This window comes from Aulostomus chinensis, chromosome 4 (genome assembly GCF_037954235.1).
Source record: "Aulostomus chinensis isolate RoL2024-O1b breed Wild chromosome 4, RoL_Achi_v1.0, whole genome shotgun sequence".
Taxonomy (NCBI): Eukaryota; Metazoa; Chordata; class Actinopteri; order Syngnathiformes; family Aulostomidae; genus Aulostomus; species Aulostomus chinensis.
This window is the reverse complement of record NC_141323.1, coordinates 12,897,785-12,912,564: the sequence shown is the minus strand read 5'-3', so window position 1 is coordinate 12,912,564 and position 14,780 is coordinate 12,897,785. Positions and strand designations below refer to the sequence as shown.

The following is a 14,780-nucleotide window of genomic DNA, read 5'->3' as shown; positions in this document are numbered from 1 at the left end:
TAAAAAGCTGTCCGAGTCTGTTTTTTTTGTTATTTTGGAGGTAAACCAGTCACAAGGCTGGGTTTTGTAGATTAGACTTCTTGAGCCAAGCCTTTTGATGGTACCTGTCTAATTAGGGAACCGACACCCCATTCATGTTGAGTCGAAGCAGAACCATCTAGACTTGAGCCTCCCGCGATCAAAGTGATTTGTCTGTGAACTCTGACACCTCCCTAATGATTGCATAAGATGAACTACTTGACGTCGTGCCAAACTGCTGGAGTATTCATGCGCACGGACGCTACTCGGAACAGGGCTGCTGACCAGCTGTGAAAAATCTCCGGGTCAGCACGTTAACACATTAACCTCTAGCCTGTGGTCAAGCCTGGAGATTGGCATAATGAAGCATTGTTTACCCCAACGCCATCCCAAGCAAGAGTCGTGACTCCTCTGGGATTGGAGGGGTGTTCTGAGGGGAAGAGTCAGCTTTTACAGTTTCCTGGTTTAGCTCTGCATAAAAATTTTAACTCACCCTTTCCTTTAGCCGGAGGCTGTTTCAGATGAAAGGCCGATGTGTTTGGGATCGTGTCCAAGTGGGGAATGTGTTCTGCCTCGTGTTCATAGTGGATTTGAATCAATATTATACAGGGTAAGCACCACCTATACTTTGCAAAGCGCTTGACTTACTATCTCCTCGCGGTCCGTGAACATAATTTGCACTGAAGAATAGAATGGAAAGGAGAAATAAATCACATAATCTTCTGTCAATCCAGACCGTCTCTGTTCACTGTGTTTTAGGGGTTTTCAAAGTCTGAGATGATGGCCCACCCACACTCCCAGCTCAGACTCAAGTGCCCCCTTACACCCTCCTTATACAACAAATTCATTTCTGGATGCCTTTGGAATAATTATGTTAAATAAATGCATGGACAGCCAACTACTGAGCTCGTCTAATACTGCTGTTTTATCATTTCAGCGTGCATTCGATAAATGAAGACAGTCTGTCCTGCGTCATTTATTAGTTTCTGGCTCTTGGAAAGTAGAAAAAAAAATTCTACTGAATAATGTACCTCTTAAATTTGTCTTTATCCAAATCACATATTATTTTAGGCTGCTCTCCGTGATGTCCTTCGATAAGGAATTTTCATGGGCCTCCACTGAAACTCCTGAGTCCCCCCTTTGGGAGACCTGCATCATATTTCGACGACCTTTGTAGTTTATCCTACAAAATGAATACTCTGGTGTCACGACGCGAGTGTGATTGTCAACTTTCTCTCTTTTGTCTGTTAGCAAAGTTACGTCATAACAATTAGGTTGACTATTGCCAAATTTTACATTTGGGAGAAGCAAAAGTGAAGAAAGAACCCATTAAATTTGGGGAAGATCAGTTGGGTTGGGTTTGGCCAAGGATGCCCTGGTGGAGGTAAGCGCTCCCCGAGCTTGTCATCATCTCCCGTGCTGACACTGGACCAGGTTTGTTTGAACCGTACAGGATCACAATCACCGGGTTTAATACTTCACAGGAATGCGATGGATTGAGAGTAATCTTGCAGGAGTCCAATATCGGGTTCTAAATTTGGGTTCTACTGGTTTAATTGCAAACAAGCAGCTGCAAGCGGAAGAAAAGCAACTTAAATTGCTTATACGGAACATTTTATGGTTCTGAGTGTGATCACTTGCTGCATGTACCACTGGCAACCGTGCCAGGGCCAAGGAGGTGTTCCCTCCCTATGGAGCGATGACGCTAGCCAAAGCAACTGGCCTTTAGATGAGAAACATGCTTGGGTACAGATCGCTCGCTGGCCGTCGGTATACGAGCAATGACATTGCCGGAAATTTGAAAGATTATCCATAATTTATGAGATATACAAATGTTTCATGGGAAAATGAGGCATCACATTCATCAAAGGGTGAAAGAAAAAACAAACCACGGCCTGCTTTTCAGCGTAATGTTGTTTTTCTATCAATATTGTGGTGGTGAAAAGTTAAGGCACCAGGAACCACAGGCAGAAGCAGAACTGATAGGTCCCTGCCGAGGGCTCCTAATGTTCTCCAAAGCCCTGACAAACTGAATAAAAAATTAGAGAGCATCACCTTCTGGTAGCCTACAGCTGTATGAAGCAGGACAGGAAACCTGATATTTGGGATGCAGTGTCGGTATACAAATGGGGAAACAAACCAAAGGGAGAAAAAAAAAAACCTTTAAACAAGTGTTAAAATAAACAACAGATTAAGATGACGTGAATCATATTCAAATTGTCAGATCTCAACCCAAACCTGTGGGAGATAAATACATGAAATGAGGGAGCATCTTTTACAGACGTAGTGGTAATCCCTCCGGTAGCATCGCAGACTTGGAGATGTACAGCTGCACAGAGACGCTGCCAACGTGTTACACTTTATTTTGGTTCTTCTTTAACGTGCCATCCTTCTGTGTTTGTGCACAACGGCACTGCAATTTACCCTTTAAAAGTCCGATAAGCCACTAGAGAAAAAAACAACAACCTCGCCTCAGTCTTTTGCTGAAATGGCTTGTACAGATACGGGACATCTTGCGGTTGTAATAATACTATTTATCCTCTGTAAAGCAGCAAAGGGGGAGAGATGCATGTAATGAACCATGAAGGAGACCTTTTCGTTAAAGGAAATCCACCGATTTTTACACATCAAGATAAATTCACTGTAGTCAAAAGCAATAATACTCAGCCTGTCTTTGGAAAAATGTCTTCTGTGGCACTGGAGGGTGCCTCACGTCGTTATCTCAGCTCGGATAAGGAGATTAAACTTGTTTAATGTAAAGCATGGATAACAGACTAGGGAGTTAGAAATATATTGGTATTTACTGGCTGAGGAGGCTCATTATGAAATATGCAGAATCCCAAATTTTTTAAAATAAATCTGTGAACTAAAAGCGAGATTTCAGTAAATTGTGGTTGTTTTTTTAATATGAGTTGGTGTTGACAAAGCCACGAGACTTTTCTTCCTAGAGAAATGAACAAGACAAGGTTATATTGTACTTACAGGAGGTGAGAATCACCTTTAACTGACCGCTGCCCTCTACAGGAAAGCAGAGGACAGAAATCTAAAGTGAGACGGCACAGGAGTCTGATGTTCAATGCTAATTGCTAATGGCTAACAGAGATTTGCTGTTTCGTTGTTTGCAACAAGAAACTAAAATTGGACATCAGCTGACCTGAGGAGGCACAGGAAGTAAGGCAAGCGAAGACACAAGACATTTCAAAATAAAACAGGAATTGACAAAAGGTTTGATCCAAACCAGGAAAAAACAAACCCCACCTTTTTGCCAAAATCTTTTCCTTTTTTTCCCCGGATTCGGCATATGTGTCAGGTGGGATGAAAAACATTCCTTTTATGGCGGATATTGTAGAGACCAATATAAACAGTGTGCTAGCTCAAAATTAGCAACTCACTTGTGGCTAACAAGCGGTAGTTAGCCTGTTTGCTAGCAGGTGATGTTTCCCCCCCTGCATAAAGAGATACAGTTCACTCACTTAAACAGAAGGGGGCATCATTATTACAGGCATTGATCGACACGAGACAAAGCTGTGTGGAAATGGAGCGTAAAATGTCTGAACAGAACGGTGACAGAGGTTTTCTGTTGCTGCCGGTGAATGGATGTTTTCACAGTCACTGCGGTGGCGTTTGCTTCCTGTTTCCAGCGGCAAGTGTCCTGCACAAACCACAGTTGCAGCCAAACCTTGACCAACCACCGAAAAACATCAGAAAATGTCATTTAGCATAAGCCACGTGACGTGCTTTTGCATTTTCGGAGGGTTGGAACATGCGATTTCTGTGGTTGTCTGTGTTGGAAGGACTAGTTTGAGATTTTAGGCATCGACAAACTCCAGTATGTGTTCCGTAGTAGAATGTGTTGAACAGGTCGGACAATACAATTCCCGCAGCTGAAAGGAAACACATGAAGGAGAATTCACCTGTATCCAATCGGTAACGCTGATATGAGGAAGACCAAATATGCAAGTCAACCTTATTAAAGAGATTCAACAGCCAAGACGTTTGGGCGGAAATGTCACTTGTGTCAATCCAGGCAAAAGCGAATTAGTGGAGCAAAGAGTGAAACACGGTTCAAACTCCCTCCTTCCTTGGTTTCCTGGTGCCTTAAATGAATTTATTTGAAAACAAGGTTTGTCCAAGGTTAAGTTTTATGAATAACTGAGAAGTTATTAAAGGACTGCTGCGCTTGTGTGACACACAAAAAATAAATAAATAAGCCAGCCTACTCATAAAGGGATCGTTTGAAGTTACATTGTGATGCTCTCTCATTGTTATTTAATGAACTTGGTTCATTTTTCCCGCAGCAAAATCCATTAATATCAATCATTGTTTAGTTTTTTTCCCCCGCTTGCGTGTTTTCTCGCGACTGCACCTCCAAATGAATTGCAGGGGGGGGGAAGGGAGGGGGGGGGGGGAATCTGAAGCTGAAAGAAAGTATATCAGCTAATGTAACTGTAGCTTTCATTCAGATCCAATTCATTACTGGGGCATATTGAGAACAGGGAACAGCACGTACCCGGGGAAGTCAGCCTGTCCGCTCATCACCCTCTAATAAACGCCGGCGTAGGAAATATTGAAAGAGCTTGCTTTCAGATCACAGCTGCCCCCTACCTTTGTTGTGGATGGCAAATGCCATTCGGATAAATGCCTGACACGCGTTGCTGTTTTAACCCAAATTACCCCCACGCCTCAGATCTCTCAATTGCCTAATTAACAGGGGGGAGAGGCTGAAGCCTTTCAAGTTCTGCACTTAAAACAAAGCCGGTGAGCAATGTCGTGAGTCTCTTCTTCATCTGTGCACCTGGAGGGAGAAATCAGTGGCGGCATACAGAGAAGGGCCATCGGATTGGAGCACCCCCCCCCCCCCCCCGCTGTTTCCATTTCTTCCCTGATACATGTAGCTTAATGATATGTGAGGTCTGACAATCCCTCGAGGGTTCTTGACGGGGGCAAAAGGGAGAGCCGGTAAAAATGAGGCGGAGATTGTTTGAACATATAGGGCAGCAAAAGGAGGATCAAACCATGCGGGCGCCATTCCTCCATGACGTCTCCTCCGACTGCGCGTGAAGACTAAAAGAGTTTGACGTGGTTTAGAGGGAAAATGTGGGATTTTTTTTTTTTTTACACCTGTATACAGTCTCACAAATCTGCCTTTGGTTATGGAAGCACAAAGAGGGGAGAAGTGGATGTTTAAGAAAAGAAAATGGATATAAAAGGTCAAGTTGAGAGGGTGAAAAGGTCTCTGATGCCTCTGATTATGTACTCGCCGGTGTACTTTTAAGAAAGAATTTTGCACAAAAGAAAAGAGGATTTTCACAGCCTATTACTGGGCAAAAATAATCCAGGTGGTTTAGCGAATTTGAGGACGTTTATAGCCATTAATCTGGGGAAAAAGACTTGTATTTTCAGCATCTTAGGTGTGAGGACAGCTCCGCTCTTATTCGGGCAACAAAACTGGATGGTTTTTGTAGAGATTTTAGGATTTTTGCGGCTGTTAATTTCCCGAATGTTTCTAATGAAACATTTGGATATTTGCAGCTTTTGTTCTGGAGACAAAACGTAATAGTTTTTTTTGCGGGACTTTACGAAACGTTAAATCTGGTGAGGAAACCTGATGTTTTTAGGGATGTTTCATTTATTTGTATTTTAACTCCCGCCACAAGCTTTCCCTCAACCCGTGTTGTCCCATCTAATCTGAAATGATCACATGTTCCTCTGAGAGTAAAAGGAATGTCTGATGTTTAGAACCTAATTTTCCGTTATTTTTAACAAACTAAAATCTCTTCCTTTAAACGTGTAATTATTTAACTGTTTGTCAAATACCCATACCAGTACCACGCAGTATTTGTTATTTTTTTTGGAAGCACCATTTCAACTATAAACTTTCGTTTTTAGTTATAATTTTATTTATTGATCTACTTTATGTGTTTTCTGTAAAATATTTATGAAGTGTCATTTAGTGATGCTCATCCCACCACTAGAGGGCCCCCGCAGTTTTCACCCCAACATGATCATTTCCTTTTTTGTTGTTGTTGTTGTTTTTTGCAATCACTTCCTGTTGGTAACTTCCTTTTTCAACTACATGCATGCCAAGCGTATTTGTGCCTCCAAGCTCAAATGTTATTTTCGGTTCAGGACTCTGGAAATTACTGGAAACACTCGTGAAGAATTGGAAAGATTTTGCTGCTGGGTGACTTTATCAATTCTGTAACAGGTAAAGCAGTCAAGCCAAGAGCATTTTAATTGAACGTACAAATCATCTATCTGATAATCATTCATCATTCTGCACAGCGAAGCCAAAAAAAAAAAAAAGAACAATTAGCAAGCACATTTTTGATAGGAGGAGGATTTGAAATTTGAACATGCTTTGATTTATTACTTTATTACTACTTAATTGGCTTGGTTTATTCTGCAAGAAACACAGCAGAAGAAATATGAAGTTTACAATCTATTAATCATAAATATGTCGAAGAAGCCATTAAATGGAAGTGTATAATGTTTGCGTTCTGTTGGGCCGCAGTTGTTGTGGTAAATTTCGGCTAATGGCTTCCTTCTGACAGCAGTGAAAACGGTCTTTGCTCTTTTTTTGTTCGTTGTTTGTAGAGTCAATTTATCGTTGTTTTATGAGTTGTCTGATTGCTTGTAAAGCATCCCAGATTTCTGCAAATAAAGTTATAGAGTTAAACAGATCAGAGACAATGCCTTTTTCATACAGAAACTGTATAATTTAAAACAAGCTTTAGGAGATAAATGATTCTCTTTTCTTTTTTTTTTTGCAAATTGCAGGACATGAGTGTCAAAATCTAATCTCTGCGTAAATCTTCTGTCAGCGGTGACAGCCTGGCTGAATAAAGCCGACATCATTATGCTATTAAATTAAGTAGGTGAGCGGAACCCAAAGAAGGGAAAGTGATGACAAAGTTCCAACAAAATATCTTACAAGCACTTTCAGTGACACACCATCTCAGTATTTCGTCTCTGGTCTCCACACAAATACACCCATAAGCAGCATGTTGGAGTGAGCTGCCATTTTCTGCTGTCACCATCAGTTTAATCCCCTGTTAATATTTCCCTACCTCCTCTCTGTCTTTCTCTCCCGCAGGCCTTGGTTACCACGTTTGCCCCACCAGCATAATATCCACCTGCTCCTGTCATACCGCCCGACATTTCATCCGCAACATGGTGCAAGCAGGCAGGTGAGAGCCATATTTGAAATTCTGAACTGTGACATGTATGTATGCAGACATATACACATAAATTAGGTGTGCAGCCGTATGAATGTGAACCATTGCAGCACCAGTGTATGTTTTTGAGTCAGTGTTGGACCGATTTCCAGGCAAAAAGACAGCCTCAGAGGTCAAAAGTCAGGCTTTTCTTGACTCTGACAATATTTTGTCATGCTCATGTTGCATGTTAATAGTCTACATATTCGCACTGGGGGAAAAAAATTGCATTTTTCATCATATTTGTTGGGATTTTGGTCATATCGTTCAACAATACTGCAAAAAAGAAAAAAATAGTGTATAAATTGAATTTCTGTGTAATGTTTGTCAAAACGCAATGAGGTCATGCGCTTAACAAAACCATCATCACATCCAGCCCTCAATCGATTTTTGAGAGTATATGAAAAACCTTGAAGTCATGAAATTTTCCAGACCTGTGAAGAAACAAATGAGCAATGTCAGAAAAATTTTGAAATGTGTTTGAAATTAGTTTCACAAATACCTGAATTAGAGTGTTCAGGTGTGTGATTTGGTTTTGGTTCGATAGAGAAAAATCTCTTGGTTATATTAACTCAGTTTAGTATCAACCGCTACCTTACTTGTCATTATGTGTAGCTGAATACATAATGGTAGACATTTGACTTGGATTTGTCTGTTTATCTTGTGTTATTAGAGAATATAAAGTTACAAAATTGTCCACACAGATGTGGAAAGTTTATGAATATTGGTAAAAAAAAAATTTGAGTAACCCGATTGTGTATACCGATATAAGATACATTCGTTAGCTAGAAGGCAAAAATGGTGCGTCAGTGTGTCTTTGGCTGTTTGCTACCTCAAAGCCTTTTTAGTTCCCCCAGAATATTGTGATTACAGGCCAACTTGCTTAAAGGTATTTTGAAGGAATTTTAGAGATGACCACTTCACCCGGAGCGCAAGATTTTGTCTCTACCTTAAGCATAATGCATAGACAGTGTATACCACCAGGGCTTTAGCTAAGCTTGAGCTAACGTTATGTGATGAGTAACTTGGGACACATCCTGTTTTCCCTCCTTTCGGTCCCGTTTCAGTTGGACCTGCGACACCACTCTTGAAATGCCATTTTAAACTCTATTTTTAACATCATCTTTTATCTATTTAGTAATATGTTGTGGTTTATTTTCATATTTTATATTGACTTTTCCACTTCGAGCTACTGCAAAACCACTGAACACTTAAATGCTTCGGTGCAAAACAAAATGCTTTGATGCATTTTCTTTTTTGGATAGCCTCGCAGGAAATGGGGCTCTATTTTCAAATGAGTCTTTGTAAAACTGTTGAGAATAATTATTACAATTAATGCTAAAGTTAAAAAAAAGCTTCATACTTATGTGTATTTCTCCTCTGCCGTCTTAATATTGGAAAATATGTGTGTAATTACTGCGGCTACTAAGAGAAAGGAAGTAATGTATGATTTGTGTATTCTCTTCTTATAAATAACATAAATATAAAATCATATCATGTGGTATGAATGGCAATACTTCCCCCACTGGCCCTCATTCTGTTGGACTACCTCCCTGCAGCTTGGGGTTGGGGGTGAAACCTTTAAGCTTAAGCTCCTATCGCATAGACAGAAAGCTTGTGGCTGTGTTAAAAGCATGACCTGTCTTTTAAAAGCACCAGGACCTGACCTTATAACCATTAATGTACTAATTTGACTGATACAAGCCCCCCCCCCCCAGAGTCGTTATCGTCTCTTAATCCTTATCGGTCTGTGCCCACCTGACTATTTCACAGTGCCAGGTTACGTTTTGCGATCTAAAGGAAGACGAGGAGGAGGAGGAGCGGCAACGATGAATGATTCTTAAAATAGGGCTGCGGTTTCCCTGGTGTGAGCGAGTCCCGGAAGATTCACCTTTCTGGCCGTATTAGGAGGCACTAATGACGACCACTTGTTGCTAATTCAAGACTGAGGCGTGTGAAGCTCTTAACGCGGTTGGCCTTGAACCTGCGATAGTGCCTATATTGAGGAATTGCATTGTTATCTGGTTTGTGCATGTATTCCTGGAGGTGTGTGTGTGTGTGTGTGTGTGTGTGTGTGTGTGTGTGTGTGTGTGTGTGTGTGTGTGTGTGTGTGTGTGTCTAATTGAGCTCAGGAGAAGAAGAAAGGCAAAAGAGATGCCACCTCCTGCACTCAAATATAGCCGAGATATTGTCCACTGATCAACAGAGGAGGAGTCAGGGCTTGGAGGGGAGGAGGAGGTGGGGGAGCAGCATACGATAAAAAGCTCCTCCATTCTCCTCACATGAATATTGCTCTCCTGGCTTGTGTCTCCCTCCAAGGGAGAAGGAAGGGGTGGTAATTGGTGTTAAAAATAGCCTCTTCTAGTAGGTTACTGTATCACACACTGCTGCGTTAAATAATGCACATATAAATCCCAAACAGGAGGTCTAAAGGCTCCATTATGGGTCGCAGTGTGAAAGAGGGGTGACCTCAATAATCTGACATCAGTGAGTGTGGATTCAAATGCTTGCAAAAGTATTAAGAGTTCATATATTATTCAATTTGAATCACTTAAACGACATTTGACCCAGTGAGACGGCTGTTCAGTATCAAGGGTGGCAATCGTTAAAGGCTTGCCGTAACAAGATATTCACAGAATGTGGCAAATAATTGCTGCATTTTGAAGTATATTTGCCAAGGCATAAATGCGCGAAATAGGAGATGGAGTAAAAAAAACAAAACCTTTTTTTTTTTATCACGCTCTGAAGTGGAAAATTTTTGTAGCAAAGCTGTTTCTGCTGCCAGGATCTTCCTGGGTATTTGAAACTTTGCGGCAATCCCCTGACCGCTCACCTTCCACGGTGAGCGTCTCCCAAACACTTGCTTATTAAGGGGGGGGGGGGGTGGAGTAAAAAGCTCGGCGCTTGACATTTTCACTGTTGTTACATTTAAGCATGTTTGGGTGCATTTACCGCTCGTAAATCTTTTTTTTTTTTTTTTTTTTTTAAAGTTTGGTCCCTCGCCTTATGAGGGCTTTAGTCTTTGGAAGAGTTGTCATAACTGCAAAACATCCACAAGACAGTGCAAGCAAGGCCTCCGTTGTAAGATAAACGCTGTTGGGGTTAGGTTTTACCATCGCCACACAGTCCATGATGAAGGCACTATGAAATATATTTAACAATTTAACATGATGGAACCTAAATGGTTCTGATCCATTCTCCATTAACTTGTTGCACCAAGAGCTCCAGGCAGTGAGGGTAGTCAGCTTTGACGAATGCTCCATTACCATGAAGTAATGCGTCAGACCCTCCATGAGAATGGGCAAAGGGAAAGGGAGTAGATCGGACGAGCGTATCTGGACTGGCACATAGCATTGCCCCCCCCCCCCCCCCCCGCACCAAACCAGTTGAAGAAACTGCTTCATTTGCATTTCCATTTGACCTTTAAATGCAAACATAACTATTCATGTTATTTCATATTTTTTAAAGGAGCCAAAAGAGATGGGGTGCATAATTTTTTTGTGCAGAATAAGTAATTTTTGAATGAAAAAACTTTGCTGAAAACCAACTCAGAGAGCAGCAAACAAATCTTTCTGTGCACACCTGACAACTTATTGAGTTCCATTAAAAGAGGAGTAAACAAGTTTCACACATGGCTTCCTCAGATTCTCGTGCTCTTCTCCTCCACTGGGTGTATCCAGGTGTAGGCAATTTTGCATTTTAACATTTTTGCAGCAGAATGAGTACACGGAGTCCTATACATTAAATCCAGTATTCCATATACAGTGAGGTTAAAAAGTCAGAAGAGAAAATCGTTTGCAGGTGTGGCTGTTTGTCAACTTCACTCTCATGCCTTGGTGAAAACGATGCGGGTAAATCGAGGGTCATGACTTTAAAACAATAACAATTACCAGTATGAAACTGCGCGCACCTGCAGAGCAAGGTCAAACCTTGGTGTATTAGCAGGCGTAAGCCCTGATTTAGTGAAGAGCTTTCCTTGAATCAAGGTCAGTGAAAATACAGAAATACAGAGTGGTGTGGAGTAAATTATGAGAATACCCTCTGGCCTCAGCAGCCATGGCCCACAGCTAACAAGTCATTAATTTAACAAAAATCAAGGTGAGAGTATTTCACACTCTGGGCATCGAAAATAAATCATTCTTTGGTGATAGATCAATAGTTCCTCTTAAAAAAGGGGTTCCCCTCTATTATCATCGTCCTAACTCTTCATCCAGCACCATATACAGTATAATTCCTCATACCTAATCCATCCTTTCATTTGATTCCAATTGATCAGCTGAGGCCTCTTTTGATTGAATCCCAGCCTCCTACTTTTGAAGTGCATGTGCTCAATTTTCCATTCTTGCACTCTCTCTCTCTCTCTCTCTCTCTCTCACAGCGCCGACACAGTCTCTGCAGCTCTCCCGACACAGTGTTCTATTCAGGAAGTATCAGGCTGGTGAAGAGGCTCAACTCTCGAGTGGCCCTCGTCATCTGCTCGCAGCGGCCGCAGACAAAGACAAAAGAGCCCGGGTGATGAGTAAAGGCAGAAAATGTGAGTTGACATCTTGTTTTATCACTGGTGTCATCAACAACACAATGTTTACAGTGTGAATAAAGAAAAGGGCACGCACACTGGGGATAGATTGTATTGTGTTGATGCCTTTTCTTCGTCCATTTCTGTCTCATCCTTTGAGAACACTTGAGCACAGCTATTGATCAACAGGCAATCTGACAGGTCAGCCACAGCCATTAAGATGTGAAGGTGGAAACACAGTAGGAACAGCGAGGGTAGTCTGCTCACTCCTGTTGTGACAATCAGTTCCAGTAGCAGAGAATCTTTCATAATACTGTGCAGCAGAAAGCTGAATTCCTCCAGCGATTAAAGTAGTAAACTAGAAAGCTCCCAGGGGCACACGCCTCCTCCAAGAAGGCAGTGTACGGAATAATCAAAAATCCGTTCATACATTTTCTTCCAAAGTGCCCATAATAGGTCATACCGACCACAACCCACACCATTTTCAACACCAAGACAAGTGGCCTCAAAGAATTTCTCAAAAATATACAAATCCAAAATACAATAACGATGATTTCATCAGTAGGGCGTAACATGTGGGAGGATCACGTTATTCCCTGGGATTCTTTTCCCCTTCCATCAGGAATTCCGATAGACTAGAGGAGGTTCTGTATTGACCGGGATTGTTGCATTTCTTTTGTGAGGGTTTCCTGTACAGGACACCCCTGGGGACAAGGGGAGAACATGCAGACTCCACACAGAAAAGCCCTTTTGCTGACCCCCACCCAGGGTGTGGGCATTGCTGACATGGAGGAGGGGACACACCACACATGTGCACTGCAGATTAAATAATAGCAAATAACCATGGCAACATACATGCATGAAGAAAAGCTGGTTTGTCTCTTTTGCGTAGAATTGCTCACCAAAGTCGACATCCAAATGGGTTTACAAGTGCAGTTGCTGCTCTTGTTGCATCGTGTCTCAAAGATGAGTCTGTGTGGTCACAAAAATATTGGCAGCTATGCGCGCTTCAAGTGTTGCCATGTGAACCCTTGCGTGTTCGCAGACAGTGAAATACAGGTTTGAGACGTCACCAGGGAAATGCGATGCAAAATGAACACGTGTGGACCAGAACAGGAGAAACCGATTTGAAATATCCCTTTAGAGGATCTTAATAGTTATCATCCCTCTGCTCCACCTTTCTGAAGGAAGGACAAGCAAAGCCACTGGCAGGACTTAACTTCGGTAAGAATTCATGGGAGCGGGATGGACTGCAGAAAATCAGGTTTACGTTAATGCTTTTAATGTCACTCGGTTGGGCACAGCTCCCTGTAGGTGGAGATAAATCTGCTCTCTCAATAAAAATCAAATATTCCCATATAGCTGGAAATGTATGACGGGTAGGCTTGCAATTGAAGTAGCTTGACAAAGACACGGCGCCACATTAACATGGCAAACCATTGTAGGCCAGATGTTTCTGCTGATGAACACACGGAGTGTCAAATGAAGTTAAAGGCTGCGGGGATGTGGGGCTTGTGGGAGTTATTTCTGCATACATGTTGTGCCACGTTGCTTATCAAACATGCATTGGTTTGAACAGACCTGTCTTGACTGCAAATGCTTACCTGGAGCTCTCCGTATCCATGAGAAGCTTTGGTGTGTCATCTTAAAGGTTCTGTGGGACAAAGACCAGATGTGGGATGTGGGGTTTTTTTTTTTGCCCAATTTGAAAGGAGTTTGTGTTCTTAGTTTTTTTTGTGAATTTTTGGAGGTGGTAGCATATAATGGGGTATAAAGAAAAGGCACTCGCAATGTTCCGCCATTAAAAGCCTCTTACAGCGTCTATACTTAAGCTGTCCCTTAAGGGGTAGCATGGCCCAGAGGTAGTGGCCGTCTAGCAACTAAGCCTACTTTGGAACTATTTCAGCCGGTGCAACCCCTTAAAATGTTCCCATAAACCCCCTCCTAAGGCAGAACTTGAGTTCAATTTAGGCTACTGTTGAATATACCTGATGCAACCCTGCTAGTTTAGTAAGTGCATTGTACTTTGAGCACAACTTCATGCATTGAAACGACTTTTTTCTTTGCAGGTGGTGAAATAAAAAAGCAAAATCCAATCGGGATACAGCCGCATCTGTATTTCTTGCACTGAATATCAGTGCCCTGAAAGAAGTATCTGTGAAAAGTTCCAGGGAACCCCTCTGGAATCATGGGCACAGTTACCTTCAGATAACTTCAAACTGTTTCCAAAACCTTTATCTTGAATACAATTATTCACACGGTCATGGGAATTCAACCACAAGAGTCGGATATGTGATTCCTTTGTAACTCTGCTTCCCATGGCTTTTACGAGAAGCACGAAGGCACCGCCGCGCATTAAAAAAAACAGCTTCCATTTTGTCCTTTTCTCTGATTCATTAGCAGATAAGATCCATTGACATTAAGAACAATAGAACTGCTGGCCATGACTGAGCAAGCTGAATAGGCCACAGCCATGAAGTTACGCACCCACGTGGAGAAGCATTTGCTGCTTGTGTCTTTTCCCTGATTGTACCCAGGGCACAATAGCCTTCGCTAAATGCCTTGAAAGCAAATACTGACACTTCCCAGTACAAGTGCCTGGGCTCACACATGCAAAAACAGCCGAGGTAATTGTGGGGAAAAGATTGAGGGAGGCTGGGAGAAGGTGAAATTGGGAACAGATTTGTGTCAAGGTGTTGCCTCGGATGCTAAAGAGCTGCATATTGCAGTAACCAAATGGAATTGCTGTGAGCCAAAATTATATTTTGCACCCCAACCAGTGCAATTTGGCAGTGACCTGTTGACACTGGAGTGTGCACTTGAAGGTGGATGGTTCTCATAAACTGTCAAACTCTAACTAAAATGTCGGATGGATTGAACTCAGTTCTACTGGAAGACTCCATGGAAATAACAATCTGGGCCTATCCGTGGGGGAAAGCATGCACTTTTAGTGGGCATAATTTGAAGGTTGCCAGTCGCCCTGTTGGATAACACTTAGCTTTTTCTGGCGGTAGGAGCACAGCTCTGCA

At 42.1% G+C, this 14,780-nt stretch overlaps 1 long non-coding RNA gene across 2 annotated transcripts in view; it reads left to right on the top strand.

Annotated features, from left to right (window-relative positions):
• The window catches only part of LOC147262726 (uncharacterized), an 89,106-nt gene that overhangs the window by 17,856 nt on the left and 56,470 nt on the right, over window positions 1–14,780 (top strand). The window contains exons 3-5 of one of the 2 annotated variants that reach the window (XR_015112579.1): window positions 7,115–7,208; window positions 11,614–11,769; window positions 13,821–14,027. This is a non-coding gene — a long non-coding RNA (uncharacterized LOC147262726). Of the gene's footprint in view, window positions 1–7,114; window positions 7,209–11,613; window positions 11,770–13,820; window positions 14,028–14,780 lie in introns of those variants that run through there. The other variant, XR_015112580.1, reaches the window with a different exon arrangement.